The sequence below is a fragment of the Nycticebus coucang genome, chromosome 17 (genome assembly GCF_027406575.1).
Source record: "Nycticebus coucang isolate mNycCou1 chromosome 17, mNycCou1.pri, whole genome shotgun sequence".
Taxonomy (NCBI): Eukaryota; Metazoa; Chordata; class Mammalia; order Primates; family Lorisidae; genus Nycticebus; species Nycticebus coucang.
In genome coordinates this window covers 39443687-39458924 of record NC_069796.1, presented here as the reverse complement: position 1 = coordinate 39458924, position 15238 = coordinate 39443687, and the positions used below count along the sequence as shown (strand labels likewise).

Sequence of the window (15238 nt, the reverse complement as noted above, 5' to 3'; positions counted from 1 at the left end):
AAAAGGGGACTGACCAGTCCTCTTCAAAACTGTCAAAGTCATGTAAAACAAAGAAAGACTGAGAACCTATCAGAGACTAGAGGAGGCTAAGAAGACATGACAACTAAATCCTGATGAGATCCTGAGACAGAAAAAAAGATTACTGGAAAAATTTTGGAAATTTAAATAAAGTTTAAATATTGTTTCCTGGTTGTTACAAATATACCATAGTAATGGGAGAAAATTGGTTAGGGTTATATAAGAACACTTTGAAACTTTTCTGTAAAATTAAAACCTTTCTAAAATATAAAGTCTATTTTAAATATACAGAATTGTTCCATTAAAAGACAAATATTTTTAGATTGTTATAAAAACATTCAACTATATACTGTATGTAAGAAATGTAACCAAAACATAAGGACAAAGAAAAGTTGAGTGTAAAAGAATAACAACACCCAAGTTGAAAATCAAATCAAGATACAATTCCCTTCACAGTAGCTTCAAAGAAAATGAAATACTTAGGAATATACCTCACAAAAGAGGTGAAGGATCTTTACAAAGAGAATTATGAAACCCTAAGAAAAGATACAGCAGAAGACATTACCAAATCGAAAAGCATACCATGCTCTTGCTGGGAAGTAACAACATTGTTAAATGTCTATTCTATCCAAAGCAATCTGCAGATTCAGTGCAATCCCCACAAAAATACCAACATTATAGTTTGAAGAACTGGAAAAAATAGTACTTTGTTTTGTATGGAACCAGAAAAACTCCATATAGCCAAAGCTATTATTCTTTTTTTTTTTTTTTAGAGACAGAGTCTCACTTTATGGCCCTCGGTAGAGTGCCATGGCCTCACACAGCTCACAGCAACCTCCAACTCCCGGGCTTAAGCGATTCTTTTGCCTCAGCCTCCCGAGTAGCTGGGACTACAGGCGCCCGCCACAACGCCCGGCTATTTTTTGGTTGCAGTTTGGCCGGGGCCAGGTTTGAACCCGCCACCCTCGGTATATGGGGCCGGCGTCCTACCGACTGAGCCACAGGCGCCGCCCCCAAAGCTATTATTCTTAGTAATATAAACAAAGCCGGAGGCATCACTCTACCAGGCTTCAGGCTATATTGCAAGTCTACAATAATCAAAACAGCATGGAATTGGCACAAAAATAGAGACATAGACATCTGGAACAGAATAGAAAACTAAAAGATGAAACCAATCTCTTCTTGCCATCTGATCTTTGATAAATCAAAAAAAGCACACAGTGGGGAAAAGAATCCCTATTCAACAAATGGTGCTGGCAAAACTGGATACCCACGTGTAAAAGACTGAAACAGGACCCACACCTTTCACCACTTGCAAAAATTGACTCAAGATGGATAAAAGATTTAAATCTAAGACATGAAATGATAAAGATTTTAGCAGAAAATGTAGGAAAAACTCTTGATGATGTTGGACTGGAGCAACCATCTCAACAACAACAAAAATAAACAGATGGGACTTAAGTTGAAAAGTTTCTTGCACAACTAAGGACACAACAAGTAAAGCAAAAAGACAACCTTCCAAATGGTAAAAGATATTTGCCAGATATGAATCTGACAAAGGATTTATAACTAGAATCTACAGGGAGCTCAAATTAATCACCAAAAAAAGAGCAAACAATCCCATCTACCATTGGGCAAGACATATGAACAGAACCTTCTCTGAGGAAGATAGACAAATGGCTAACAAACATTTGAAAAAATGCTTAGCGTCCCTGATTATCAGAGAAATCCAAATCAAAACCACCCTGAGAGATCACTTAACCCCAGTGAAAACAGCACACATCACAAAGTCTCAGAGCTGCAGATGTTAGCATGGATATGGAGAAAAGGGAACACTTTTACACTGTTGGTGGGACTGCAAATTAATACAACCTTTTTGGAAAGAAATATGGAGAATCCTCAGGGAAATCAAATTAGACTTCCCATCTGATCCTGCAATTCCATTACTAGCCATCCACCCAGAAAAAGAAAGAATATTTTATCATAAGGACATTTGCACTAGAATGTTTATCACAGCTCAATTTACAATCACCAAAATGTGGATACAACCTACATGCTCACCAACCCAGGAATGGATTAACAAATTGTGGTACATGTATACCATGGAATATTACTCAGCCACTAAAAAGGATGGAGACTTTACATATTTTGTATTAACCTTGATGGAGTTGGAATACATTCTTCTTAGTAAAGTATCACAACGGAGAAGCAAGAAACCAAGGTACTCAATTCTAATATAAATCCAGTAGACAATCTATAACACACCCACATAAGAGAAAACTCAAATCAATTCAAGGTGGGGGGCAGAGGAATGAGAGAGAGGGGAGCAGAGAGGGGGATGGGAGTGTTCCCACTTAATGGGCACAGTGTTAGGGTGAATGAGAACCTCTTGGGGGCAGGACACAATTATAAGAGGAACTTTACCTAACAAATGCAAACATTGTAACCTATTAATTGTTTGTACTCTCAATAAAAAGGAAGGAAGGAAGGGAGGGAGGAAAGCTAACTATAACTAACATAAAAAGAATATACTAACCAAAAATCTAACAAAGAAAAATCTGTTAGGCTACTAATAACATAGGACGAACATTTTTTAAGCCAAAGATCACTACCAAAGGTAAAAAGGGTCATTTCAACATGATTAAAAAGTTTATCTCACCAGAAAAATATAATTTTTAATCATCAATAATACAGCTTTAAAATATATTAAGCAAACATTAAAGAACTAAAAGAACTGATAATGGGAAATGTTAAAACATCTCTCCCAGGCCAGGTGCAGTGGCTCATACCTATAATCCCAGCACTTCGGAAAGCCATAGTGGAAAAATCCCTTGAGGCCAGGAGTTGGAGATTAGCCTGAGCAAGAGCAAGACCCCGTCTCTACAAAAAGTGGAAAAACTGGGGGCAGTGCCTGTGGCTCAGTGGGTAGGGCGCCGGCCCCATATATCGAGGGTGGCAGGTTCAAATCCAGCCCTGGCCAAACTGCAATGAAAAATAGCTGGGCATTGTGGCGGGCGCCTGTAGTCCCAGCTACTCGGGAAGCTGAGGCAAGAGAATCGCCTAAGCCTAGGAGTTGGAGGTTGCTGTGAGCTGTGATGCCACAGCACTCTACTGAGGGCGATAAAGTGAGACTGTCTCTAAAAAAAAAAAAAAAAAAGTGGAAAAATTAGCCAGCAGTGATAGCACAAGCCAGTAGTTACAGCTACCAGGAAGGCTGAGGCAGGAGGATTGCTTCAGCACAGGAGTATGATGCTATGGTGAGCTTTGATGACAACCCTGTACTCTGGCCTGGGGAACAGAGTGAGACCCAATCTCAAAACCAAAAAAGAAAAAAAAAAATTCTTCCAATAATTGAAAGAAAAATATGATTAAAATACCAACAAAAATATAGATATTAGATAAGAAGGGATATAAATTACAATAAGCTTCCATCTCATAAAATTATTAAAAGTAATACAAAACCAAGCAAAATAGAAGGAAAAATATCAAAGAACAGAAATTGATAAAAGATAAAATTAGCATTCAATGGATTCAGCAGTCAAAAGTTTATTTTTTGAAAACACTAATAAACAACAATAAAAAAGAGAGAAGGCATAAATAATCACTACCACAAAATAATATATGTTCAACAGATAACAAAGAACATTATAAACAATTGTGTTGTAATAAAGTTAAATGAATTGGTGAAATTCTTAAAAAACATCTTTTTTTTTTTTTTTTTTTTTTTTTTGTAGAGACAGAGTCTCACTTTATGGCCCTCGGTAGAGTGCCATGGCCTCACACAGCTCACAGCAACCTCCAAGTCCTGGGCTTAAGCGATTCTCTTGCCTCAGCCTCCCGAGTATCTGGGACTACAGGCGAAAACATATCTTAATAAATAGAAAACTTGATAGATTTATAATATGAAAGAATTTGAATTAGTAATTAAATATCTTCCATAAAGAAAAGTCCACATCAAATGGCCTAACTCATAAATTCTGTCAAACATTAAAGGAAAATAAATTATTTCAATCACATACAAAATCTTCCAAGTAATAGAAAAAGAAGGAATGAACACTTCATTAGAAATTTTTCAAGCTAGAAGAACCTTGACAATAAATCTCAATTCTAATGAATACAAATGCAAAAATGCCAATTATTAACAAATGAAAGACAGTAGTACATAAAAAAATACCATAAGTAAGTAGAATTTCTCCCAGGATATGAGGTTGATTTAACATTATAAAAGCAATCAACATATATGCAACATTAATGAATTAAAAGAAAAATCATGATTATATACATGCAGGAAAAGTATTTGATACAATTCAACATCCTTGTGTGATTTTAATGTAATCCTAATTAATCTTAAGATTGTTACATATCTTCAGAAATAGAGAACATCTTCAACTTAATTAAGGGTATCCTACCGGGAAACAAGCCAAAACAAACAGTATATTTAATAGTTATATGATGAAAACATTCCCTTTGAAATCCAGAACAAGACAGGGATGTCTGTTATCATTACTATTAATCATCATTGTCATTATTGTTCCAAAGGTCCCAATCAGTGAATATGTCAAAAGAAAGATATAAAGGATAAAACATATTCAGGTGACATTTTCCATGTGTAAAAAAATGGAAGAAAAGGTATAAGGAGTAGAAATAAAGAAACAGAACTTTCTTTTTTTGTTGTTGTTTTTTTGGAGACAGAGTCTCACCATGTCGCCCTCATGGTGTCACAGCTCACAGCAACCTCAAACTCCTGGCCTTAAGCAATTTTCTTGCCCCAGCCTCCCAAGTAGTTAGAACCACAGACACCCAGCATAATGCCCAGCTATTTTTTTGTTGTCACTGTTGTTTGGCTGGCCCAGGCTGGATTTGAACCCACCAGCTCTAGTGTATATGGCTAGCGCCCTGGCCGCTGAGCTACAGGCACCGAGTCAAAGAACTCTCTTTACTTAGAGTTGATATAAACATTAGAATATCCAGAAAAATCTACGGAAAAACTATTAATGGTAGGATTCATAAGAATAGCAGATTTTCTAGTCCAAAAGTCAATATTTGCCAAAGGTAATTATGAGAAAAACAAACCTGTAGCTTCATTACAAAATACATATTAAATCTTCAGTGAGAAAGTAACTCACAAATTGATTGATAATGACAAACATAATAACCAAGGCACATGCTTAGGAGTCAGGTTGAAAGGTAATTCTACAGAATTTGGAGATGATTTCAACTTTAACTCTCAGAAGCCACTTTGTTGTTCTAAAAATTTAGGATGAATACAATCCTGAAACATATTTAGAGACATAAGAAACAGTAATAGGCAATCATAGAGAACAATAAAAAGAAGAATGGGGAAGAGTATCAGGAGAATTATTGCTAAAGGAAATCTGTTACATTTTTTCTGTTTGTTTTGGTGTTCGATTTTCTGTTTTATTTTTCATACTGGTATTGTCATTTTACCAGTTCAAGTAAGTATAAAAACTTTAGCTCTCTTTATCCTGTTTGATTTATATTCTCTTATTTCCTCTGTCTACATTTAGAACCACATCAGTGTAATTTGTTTTTCTTTTTCTTTTTTTTTGTTTTTGTTTGTTTGTTTGTTTGATAGTCTCACTTTGTCACCCTCGGTAGAGTACTATGGCATCATAGCTCACAGCAACCTCCAGCTCAAGTGATTCTCTTGTCTCAGTCTCCTGGGTAGCTGGGATTACAGGCACCCACCACAATGCCTGGCTATTTTTAGAGACGGGGGTCTCCCTCTGACTCAGGCTGGTCTTAAACTCCTGAGCTCAAGCAGTCCACTCATCTCGGCCTTCCAGAGTGCTAGGATTACAGGCATGAGCCACTTCACCCTACCAATATTTTTTCTTTAACACAATTTAGAAAACTCAAAAGCAGAAAAGCCTATTTTATTTACCTATATTCTTGTTAGGTATGGTTTTTTAGCCCCTTCCTAGTGTTTTAAGTATATTTTGTTTTCATGTTTTAGAGAACATTCTTAACCATTCTTTTAGAATAGGTCTGCTAGTTACAAATTCTCTTTGTTTTCATCACCTGATAATCTCTTGATTTCCCCCATCATTGTTGAATGATATTTTGGCTGGTATAAGATTTTGTGTTGACAGTTCTAACACCTGGACAAATGTGGCACTTCCTCTTGTCTCCATAGTTCCTGAAGAAAAATATGCTGTCATTCTAATTGGCTTTTTCCTTCATGTAAGTTGTCATTTAGCTCTGCTTTCAAGAATTTTTGTGTTCTTGGTTTTCAAAAGTTTAGCATCAATTTATTTTAGTTTATTCTATTTATGGTTTGCTCAGCTTCTTGAATCTATAGATTGGTGTCTTTTGCCAAAATTAGGAAGTCTTCAGCCATCGTTTCTCAAGTATTTTTTCACTGTACTGCCTTTCATCTTTCCTTCTGGAATTCTGATGACATAAATGTTAGATATTTTGTTATAATCCCAAAGGTTCCTGATGCCCTGTTCATTTCTTTTCTTGGTCTATTATCTCTCTGTTTTTAGGTTGGAAAATTTCTATGATTCTGTCTGTAGCTCACTTATTTTATCCTGTTCCCTCCATTTTTCTGCTGAGCCCACCTACTGAGACTTTAATTTCAGTCGTTTTATGTTATGGTTCTGAAATTTCCATTTAGTTCTTATCTATTTGCTTTCAAATTTTTCATTGTTTCAAGCATATTTGTAATTACTTATTAAAGTATTTTTTCTATGGATGCTTTAAAATTTTTTTCTTTTTTTTTGAGACACAGTATCACCCTGTCACCCAGGCTAGAGTGTCATGGCGTCATAGCTCACAGCAACCTCAAACTCTTGGGCTGAAGCCATCCTTTTGCCTCAGCCTTCCAAGTAGCTGGGACTAAAGACGTGTACAACCATGCCCAGCTCATTTTTCTATTTTTATAGAGACAGGTCTCTCTCTCTTGCTCAGGCTGGTCTCCAGCACCTGAACTCAAGTAATCCACCAGCTCAGCCTTCCAGAGTGCTAGGATTACAGGCATGAGCCACCATGCTTGGCTGCTTTAAAATCTTTTCCTTTCTTAGCTTTTGGGTTTTTTGTTTGTTTGTTTTTTTTACATCTATCAACATGGATAAATTTGTGAAACATAAGGAGCTTTGTTCCTAAAGCAAAATATAAAATATTAATACAACATAAGCCATATTTATAAGTTTTTTGAGACACTCTCACTATGTCACCCACGGTAGAGGACTGTGGTGTCACAGCTCACAACAATCTCAAACTCTTGGGCTTAAGCGATTCTCTTGCCTCAGCCTCCCAAGTAGCTGGGACTACTTTTTGTTTCAGCTGTCATCGTTGTTCGGCTGGCCCAGGCTGGATTTGAATCCGCCAGCCTTGGTATATGTGGCTGGCACCGTAACCACCGTGCTATAGGTGCCAAGCCCATATTTATAAATTTTTATGGACAGAAATGGCATTGTTCAGGAATATATACATATATACACATATAATAAAAATATAAATACATAGAAAGATATAAAAGTCCTCAGAAAAATATGGAATGCTTCACAAATTTGCATGTCATCCTTACACAGGGGTCATGCTAATCTCTTCAGTATCATTCCAATTTAGCATATTTTACTAATAATTCTGTCAAATAATTCTAATACCTCTGTCATCTCAATATTGGCACTTACTACTGTCTTTGTTTCATTCAGTCACAGATCTTCTGGATATGTTAAGTAATGTTTATTTGAAACCTAGACATTTTCATAAGACTCTGGATTTTTATTTTTTTGAGACAGAGTCTTCCTCTGTGCTCTCAGTAGAGTGCAGTGATGTCCTAGCTCACAGTAACTGCAAACCCTCGGGCTTTAGCAATCCTCTTGCCTCAGCCTCCCGAGTAGCTGGGACTACAGGCACCTAACAAAATCAGCTAGTTTTTCTATTTTTGGTAGAGACAGGGTCTTGCTCTGCTCAGGATAATCTCAAACTCCGGAGCTCAAGCAATCCACCCACCTCAACCTCCCAGAGTGCTGGGATTACAGGCATGAGCCACCACACCCAGCCCAAGACTCAAGATCTTATTTAAACTTTTTGTTTTAGTTGGATTTCTCTGACACCACTCAGACAGAGGAAGGGGAAACAGAGGAAGGAGGAGATGCCACATAATTACTGCCAAGTGCAGGCAGAAGTCCACATTCCCCGCATAGGAACTGTCACCTGAAGAAGGGAATTCTGGATCCCCTGACGCCAAAATTGGGATGGCCTCATTACCACTGGGTAGAGGTTGAAATCCAGTCTTCCCACATAATCCTTACTGATGAGAAGGTAGAGTAAGGGGAAACCTTATTACTGGTCAAGAGGAATAAATATCATGGCCCCCTGTTTGGCTTTCTTTAATATCACCTTGGTGTGGTGTTGGGGAAACTTTGCTATAGCCCCCTGAGGATGGAAATGTAGGTTCCTACTTAGCCTTTGCTAAGTGGGTGGGGTCACAGTTAATATGTGTGCACATGTGTTGGTATGGTGTTTGGCTGGAGTAGAACACTCATTGTCTTTGAATTTTCCATCTTGCTAAGCTGTCCCTTTCCTGTTCCTATAGAGAGAGAGAACAGGATTTTCCTGGGTTTTAAAAAAATTGTGCCCTTGGTGTTTCCAGGTTGGTAGCTTCTTCAACTCCAACTCTGAGATATGTTAGACAAAAAGGAAACAGAAAACTCTGGGTCGTACCCGGAGTCCTGAGGTGTCTCGCTAATCTGCCTGTTCTCTAGCTTTCAAAGTATTATGTTCATTTTATATACAATGCCTAGGGCTTTTAGTTGTATCTTAACAAGTTGAATAGAAAATATTAGACCATCTTCCTGGAAGCATTAAGTGTGTATTTTGAATAAATACTATAAACTACTCCATGTATCCATAAAATACATAATTTCTCATTCCTCACTCTAAACAACCTAATTTACCATTATAGAACTGTACATAAGTACAAAAGAAGTGTAGAATAATGTTTGGAGATGATTAGAAAAATTCAAACAAAAAGCAAAAGGGAATTTGTCAAGTGCAAGAAGATATATGCCTGCATATATAAGGAGTATAAGAAACCCTCCTGTGTCCCAGCCCTCCTGCTAAGCCCTGTCAGGAGGGCTCAAGATTCTTTTCCCACAGCAGTGAAAACAAACCAACAATGCTACATACAACAAAACAGACCAACTCCAGAAACATAAGAGAAGTGAGAAAACCAGTCACCTATTATTCCATCAATGTAAGCTAAAAAACAAAACTAATCACAATATTAGGAATCACCTAAGGCTTTCCTTGGGGGATGACAGTGGGAGAAATGACCAGAGGGTCTAGGACCTCTTTATGGAACAGTTCTATTTATAGACATATGTGGTGGTTATATGCTTTATCTCTCTTTGTATTTATTTATAGAGCTATAAATTTGAGTTGGGTACTTTTGTTAAAAATATGCTATGTTCCATTAAAAAAGTTTATTTAAAAATAAAGATGCATCCTGTTCAGTACTCAAATAATAAGAATATATATTACCAGGATTTATTTTGTATGCTTTAATGCATATTTTTATCTTTTTCATGAAAACACAATAAGGTAGGCTTGGCACCCATAGCACAGTGGTTACGGTGCTGGCCATGTGCAGAGGCTGGCAGGTTCAAACCCAACCTGGGCCAGCTAAACAAGGACAACAACAACAAAAACCAGGCATTGTGGCAGGCACCTGTAGGCCCAGATACTTGGGAGGCTGAGGTAAGACAATAGCTTAACCCCAAGAGTTTGAGGTTGCTGTGAGCTGTGATGCCCTGGCAGTCTACTGGGTGTAACAAAGTGAGACTCTGTCTCAAAAACAAAACAAAAACATATATTCTTCAACAAAAGAAGCACAATAAAAAAAATGTTCAATATGATTCAATTGATGAAAAAAGCCAAAATAGGATAACTAAATTATAGAGCTCAGGCATTCACACATAAGTGGTAAACATACAATGAAAAGTGAAAAATTGGGCAGCGCCTGTGGCTCACTGAGCGGGGCGCCGGCCCCGTATACCGAGGGTGGCGGGTTCAAACCCGGCCCCGGCCAAACTGCAACAAAAAAATAGCCAGGCGTTGTGGCAGGCGCCTGTAGTCCCAGCTACTCAGGAGGCTGAGGCAGGAGAATCACCTAGGCCCAGGAGTTGGAGGTTGCTGTGAGCTGTGTGACGCCACAGCACTCTACCGAGGGCGATAAAGTGAAACTGTCTCTACAAAAAAAAAAAAAAAAGTGAAAAATTATTGTCATAAAAATCAGGTGAGGGCATGATGGTACAGGACTGTAGTCCCAGCAATTTGGGAGACTGAGGCAGGAGGATCATTTGAGCCTGGGAGGTCAAGGCTACAGTATGCCACGATTGCTTCTGTGAATACTCATTATACTCCAGCCTGGGAAAACAGTGAGATCCCTGTCTCTAAAATAAAATACAGGCTGAGTGAGATAGCATATGCCTATAATCCCAGCACTCTTTGAGGCTGAGGCAGGTATATTGCCTGAGCTCACAGGTTCGAGATCAGCCTGAGCCAGAGTGAGACCCCGCTTCTAAAAACAGCTGGGCATTGTGGTGAGCACCTGTGGTCCCAGCTACTTGGGAGGCTGAGGCAAGAGAATCGCTTGAGCCCGGGAGTTTGAGGTTGCTGTGATACCACAGCCCTCTACCAAGGGTGACACAGTGAGACTCTGTTTCCAAAAAAAAAAAAAAAAAAATCAGAGGAATGGGTTAATTCTAAAAGAAAGTGACAAGACCGTGATAATCAAAAGAGAAATAGAGGGCTTCTGGAATGTTAGCAATGTTTTATTTCTTAACTTTAGTAGTGTTAATATGGATGTTCAGTTTAAAAATATATATATATATATATACACACACTTTATAAACTTTCTGCATGTATTTTGTCTCACAGCTCTAAAAATGTTTAATTATCCCAGGAAAATCTGTAGAGGTATTTTTAAAACTAATACAAATTAAAATATTTAATAAACAGTAGAAAACTGATATAATCATCATGAGCACATATACACCTACAATACAATCTTAAACTTGAGCTATATCAAACAAATTGGAAAAATACATAAAGGAACTATTGTAGTTGGAAATGTTTTGATACGTATCTCTAAGAATTGTAGATCAGGCTGGCACAATGGATCATGCCTGTAATCCTATCACTTTGGTAGGCTGAGGCAGGTGGATCGCTTAAGCTCAGGAGTTTGAGACCAGCCTGAGCAAGAGCGAGACTCCATTTCTTTTTTTTTTTTTTTTTAAGTATTATTTATTTATTTTTTTGGTTTTTTTGGCCGGGGCTGGGTTTGAACCCGCCACCTCTGGCATATGGGACCGGCGCCCTACTCCTTGAGCCACAGGCGCCGCCCGCAAGACCCCATTTCTAAAAATAGCCAGGCATCACAGTGGGCACATGTAGTCTCAGCTACTTGGGAGGCTGAGGCAGGAGGATTGCTTGAGCCCAAGAGTTTGACGTTACTGTGAACTATGATGCCATGGCACTCTACCAAGGGCGACAAAGTGAGACTGTCTCAAAAAAAAAAAAGGAATTGTAGATATGAAAGTAGTATGAATATGTCTCAAAAAAAAGGAATTGTAGATATGAAAGTAGTATGAATATGAATGAACTAAAAAGCAATTTTAAAATATAAGTATATCCAGGGTGGCACCTGTGGCTCAAAGGAGTAGGGCACCGGCCCCATATACCAGAAGTGGTGGGTTCAAACCCAGCCCCGGCCAAAAACTGAAAAAAAAAAAATATATATATATATACATATATATATATAAAACCCATCATATATATATATGATGTCCAAAAGAAATATTCTTTTTGAACATACACAGAATATTTACAAGAACTGACCATGTATTTGGCAATAAAGAAAGTTTCAATAAATTTCAAAGATCCAAACCCATTTAGGCAATGTTCTACTATAATCCAATCCTGGAATTAACTTTTTTTTAAAAGAGAGCTAAAATACAATAAAATCTCATATGTTTAGAAACTAAATATTACTAAACAACACTTAGCTTTAAGAAATACTTAGATCTCAGCACTTTGTGAAGCCAAGGTGGAGGATCACTTGAGGCCAGGAGTTTAAGACCAGCCTGGGCAGCGTAGCAAGAGCCCATCTCCACAAAAATAAGTTAATTAAAGGGGTATGGTAAACCAGACATGGTGGCTCACGCCTGTAATCCCAGCACTCTAGGAGGCCAAGGAGGGTGGATTACCTAAGCTCACAGGTTCGAGCAAGAATAAGACCCTGTCTCTAAAAATAGCCAAGGGTCGTGGTAGGTGCCTATAGTCCCAGCTACTCAGGAGGCTGGGGCAAGAGAATCACTGGAGCCCTGGTGTTTGAGGTTGCTGCCAGCTATGACCCCAGCACTCTACCAAGGGTGACAGTGAGACTCTGTCTCAAAATAAATAAATAAATGGGCATGGAGGTACACACCTATAGTCCTAGCTACTAGAGAGGCTGAGGCAGAAGGATCTCCTGAGTCCAACAGTTCAAGGCTACAATGAACTGTAGGGTACTAAGCCACTGTACTCTAGCCTGAGCAAAACAGTGAGATCCTGTCTCGAAAAAATATGTATTTACAGGTGGTGCCTGTGGCTCAAGGAGTAGGGCGCCGGCCCCATATGCCAGAGGTGGTGGGTTCAAACCCAGCCCTGGCCAGAAACTGCAAAAAAAATATGTGTGTGTGTGCGTGTGTGTGTATTCAGAACTGAATGCTGCATGATAGAATTTGTGGAATATAGCTAAAGCAGTACCTACAGGCAAACTTACAGTTTAAAATGCACTAATGAACAAGAATAAACAAATGCACTGCCACAGAAGCTGCCAACTCACACCCTTTAGGAAAGCCACTATCAAAGAAAGAAAACAACTGTTGACAAGAATATGGAGAAACTGACATCCTTCTGCACTGTTGGTGGAATGTAAAATGAAATAGCCACTATAGAAAGCTGTACAGCCATTATTTGAATATTTAAAAATAGAGTTACCCTATGACCCAGCAATTCCACTTTTAGGTATAGATCCAAAAGAACTGAAAGCAGATACTCAAAGAGATATTCATACACCTCTGATAATAGCAGCATTATTCACATTAGCCAAAAGGTAAAAACCCAATGTCCACTAACAGACAATGATTAAACAAAATGTAGTACACATATACAATGAAATATTGGCGGTGCCTGTGGCTCAAAGGAGTAGGGCGCTGGCCCCATATGCAGGTGGCAGGTTCAAACCCAGCCCCAGCCAAAAACTACAAAAAAAAAAAAAAAAAAAGAAATATCCCTTTTAAAGTGAATTAATTCTGACACATGCCACAACATGAACTTTACTATGCTGAATGAAATTAACTTTTATGAGATATCTAGAGTAGTCAAATTTATATAGACAGGGTAGAAAGATGGTTGTCAGGGGTTGGGTTTAGAGGTAGATGGGGGTCTATTATTTAATGGGTACAGAGTTTCAGTTGTGCAAGATGAAGAGTTCTGGAGATGGTTGCACAATTGCGAATGTACCTACCACCACTGAACTGAACGCTTAAACCTGATTAAGATTGTAAATTCTGTGTTTTATATATTTTGTCACAAACTTTTTAAAAAGAAAACAAAACCAAAAAGAAATGCACTGGCTTCCAGATTCCTATAGACTAATGACAACCACCTAAAGTTTGAATCATTCCACCTGTTAGGTCTGGTGGAGGGTAACCAGGTGGCAAGAAAGTGGCTAAGGGTGGAAAGCGGGAACTGAATTGTAGCTAGGAAACAAACTGCAGCTTAGAACTATTCCTTAGTAGGACATCCTCAGTAAGGAGTTCCTAGTGACTTTCAACTGACCTACAGCTCATTACCATCTAATTAGCATAGGATGGATAGAGTTTTATAAAGAATTCTAGGAAAGACACATAGGTAAAAAGGAAAATTGTTATATAACCAACATGTTATGTAATGTTATATAACCTCACCCTGTCAATCACCCCAAAAGGTAGAAAATGACAACCAGTCCTGCCAGGAGAAAGGTGGGACAAACCAGTGGGCACATAAAAGGCAGCATGTACTCAGACTTCAGGTTCTTTCTCCACTGGGGGAAGACTGGTTCATTCCTCTCTCTCTAGAAGTTATTTTCATTCTGTGAAGCTTCTTTCTTTACTTCCTTTCTTTTATGTGATGAATTGTTTGTATAAGATCACATTTATGATCACTCCATCATCAACTTGAGTCAGTACCGGTACTCATTCATTCTTGACGCTGAGAACCGGGGAATCAGGCAACACACCCATCCTAAACACAAACAAAACTAAGGACAGCAATAAAGCCATCTATAGCTGCAGCACAACTTGGAGACAGAAAAAATTATAAACCTCATTTTGCATATAAGCAAATAAATATACATTCCAAACCAGCAAATCCACTTCGGAGCAATGCTATAGAAGAGAAGCCATGATGTCACAGAAAGCCTAGAAAGCAGCAGGGGGCTACCAATGATAAAAGACAGATAAAACCACCAGAAAAAAAAAAAAAAAGTCTCATTCTAAGTGAAGAATTACCTGGTAAATTAAAGGAATTTAAGAATCTAAAAATGGGGGCTTTGAGGCAGGGCTCAGTGGCTCATGTCTGTAATCCTAGCATTTTAAGAGGCCAAGGCAGGTGGATTGCTTGAGCTCAGGAGTTGGAGAACAGCCTGAGCAAGAATGAGACACCATCTCTACTAAAAAAAAAAAAAAAAAACTGGCTGGGCATTATGATGGGCACCTGTAGTCCCAGCTACTTGAGAGGATGAGACAAGATGATGGCTTAAACCTATGTGTCTGGGGTTGCTATGAGCTGACACCATGGCATTCAACCCCAGGGCAACTGAGTGAGACTGTCTCAAAAAAATAAAACAAATTTTTAAAAATGGGGCTTTAGTGTTTGAGAACAGAAATGTCAAGCTTGGGAACATACCACTTTTGGAACAAACAGGTGACTTGAAGGGGAAGTACCCCTTGAGAGCACAATGGTAAATAAGGAAGCAAGCATTGGTAATTAAGACTCCTAAGAAATGGACTGGGTGCAGTATTGCACACCTGTAATCCTAGCACTCTGGGAGGATGAGGTGGGTGGATTGCTTGAGCTCAGGAGTTCAAGACCAGCCTGAGCAAAAAATGAGACCTCATCTCTACTAAAAATAGAAAAACTAGCCAGACGTTGTGGCAGGTGC

General features: G+C 38.5%; 1 non-coding gene across 1 annotated transcript; it reads right to left on the bottom strand.

Moving 5' to 3' along the window:
- Nucleotides 1-7529: 7529 nt before the first annotated feature.
- LOC128569382 (U6 spliceosomal RNA) lies at nucleotides 7530-7640 on the bottom strand. The gene has a single exon (XR_008375344.1). It is a non-coding gene; the product is annotated as a U6 spliceosomal RNA (small nuclear RNA).
- Between the last annotated feature and the right edge of the window lie 7598 nt (nucleotides 7641-15238).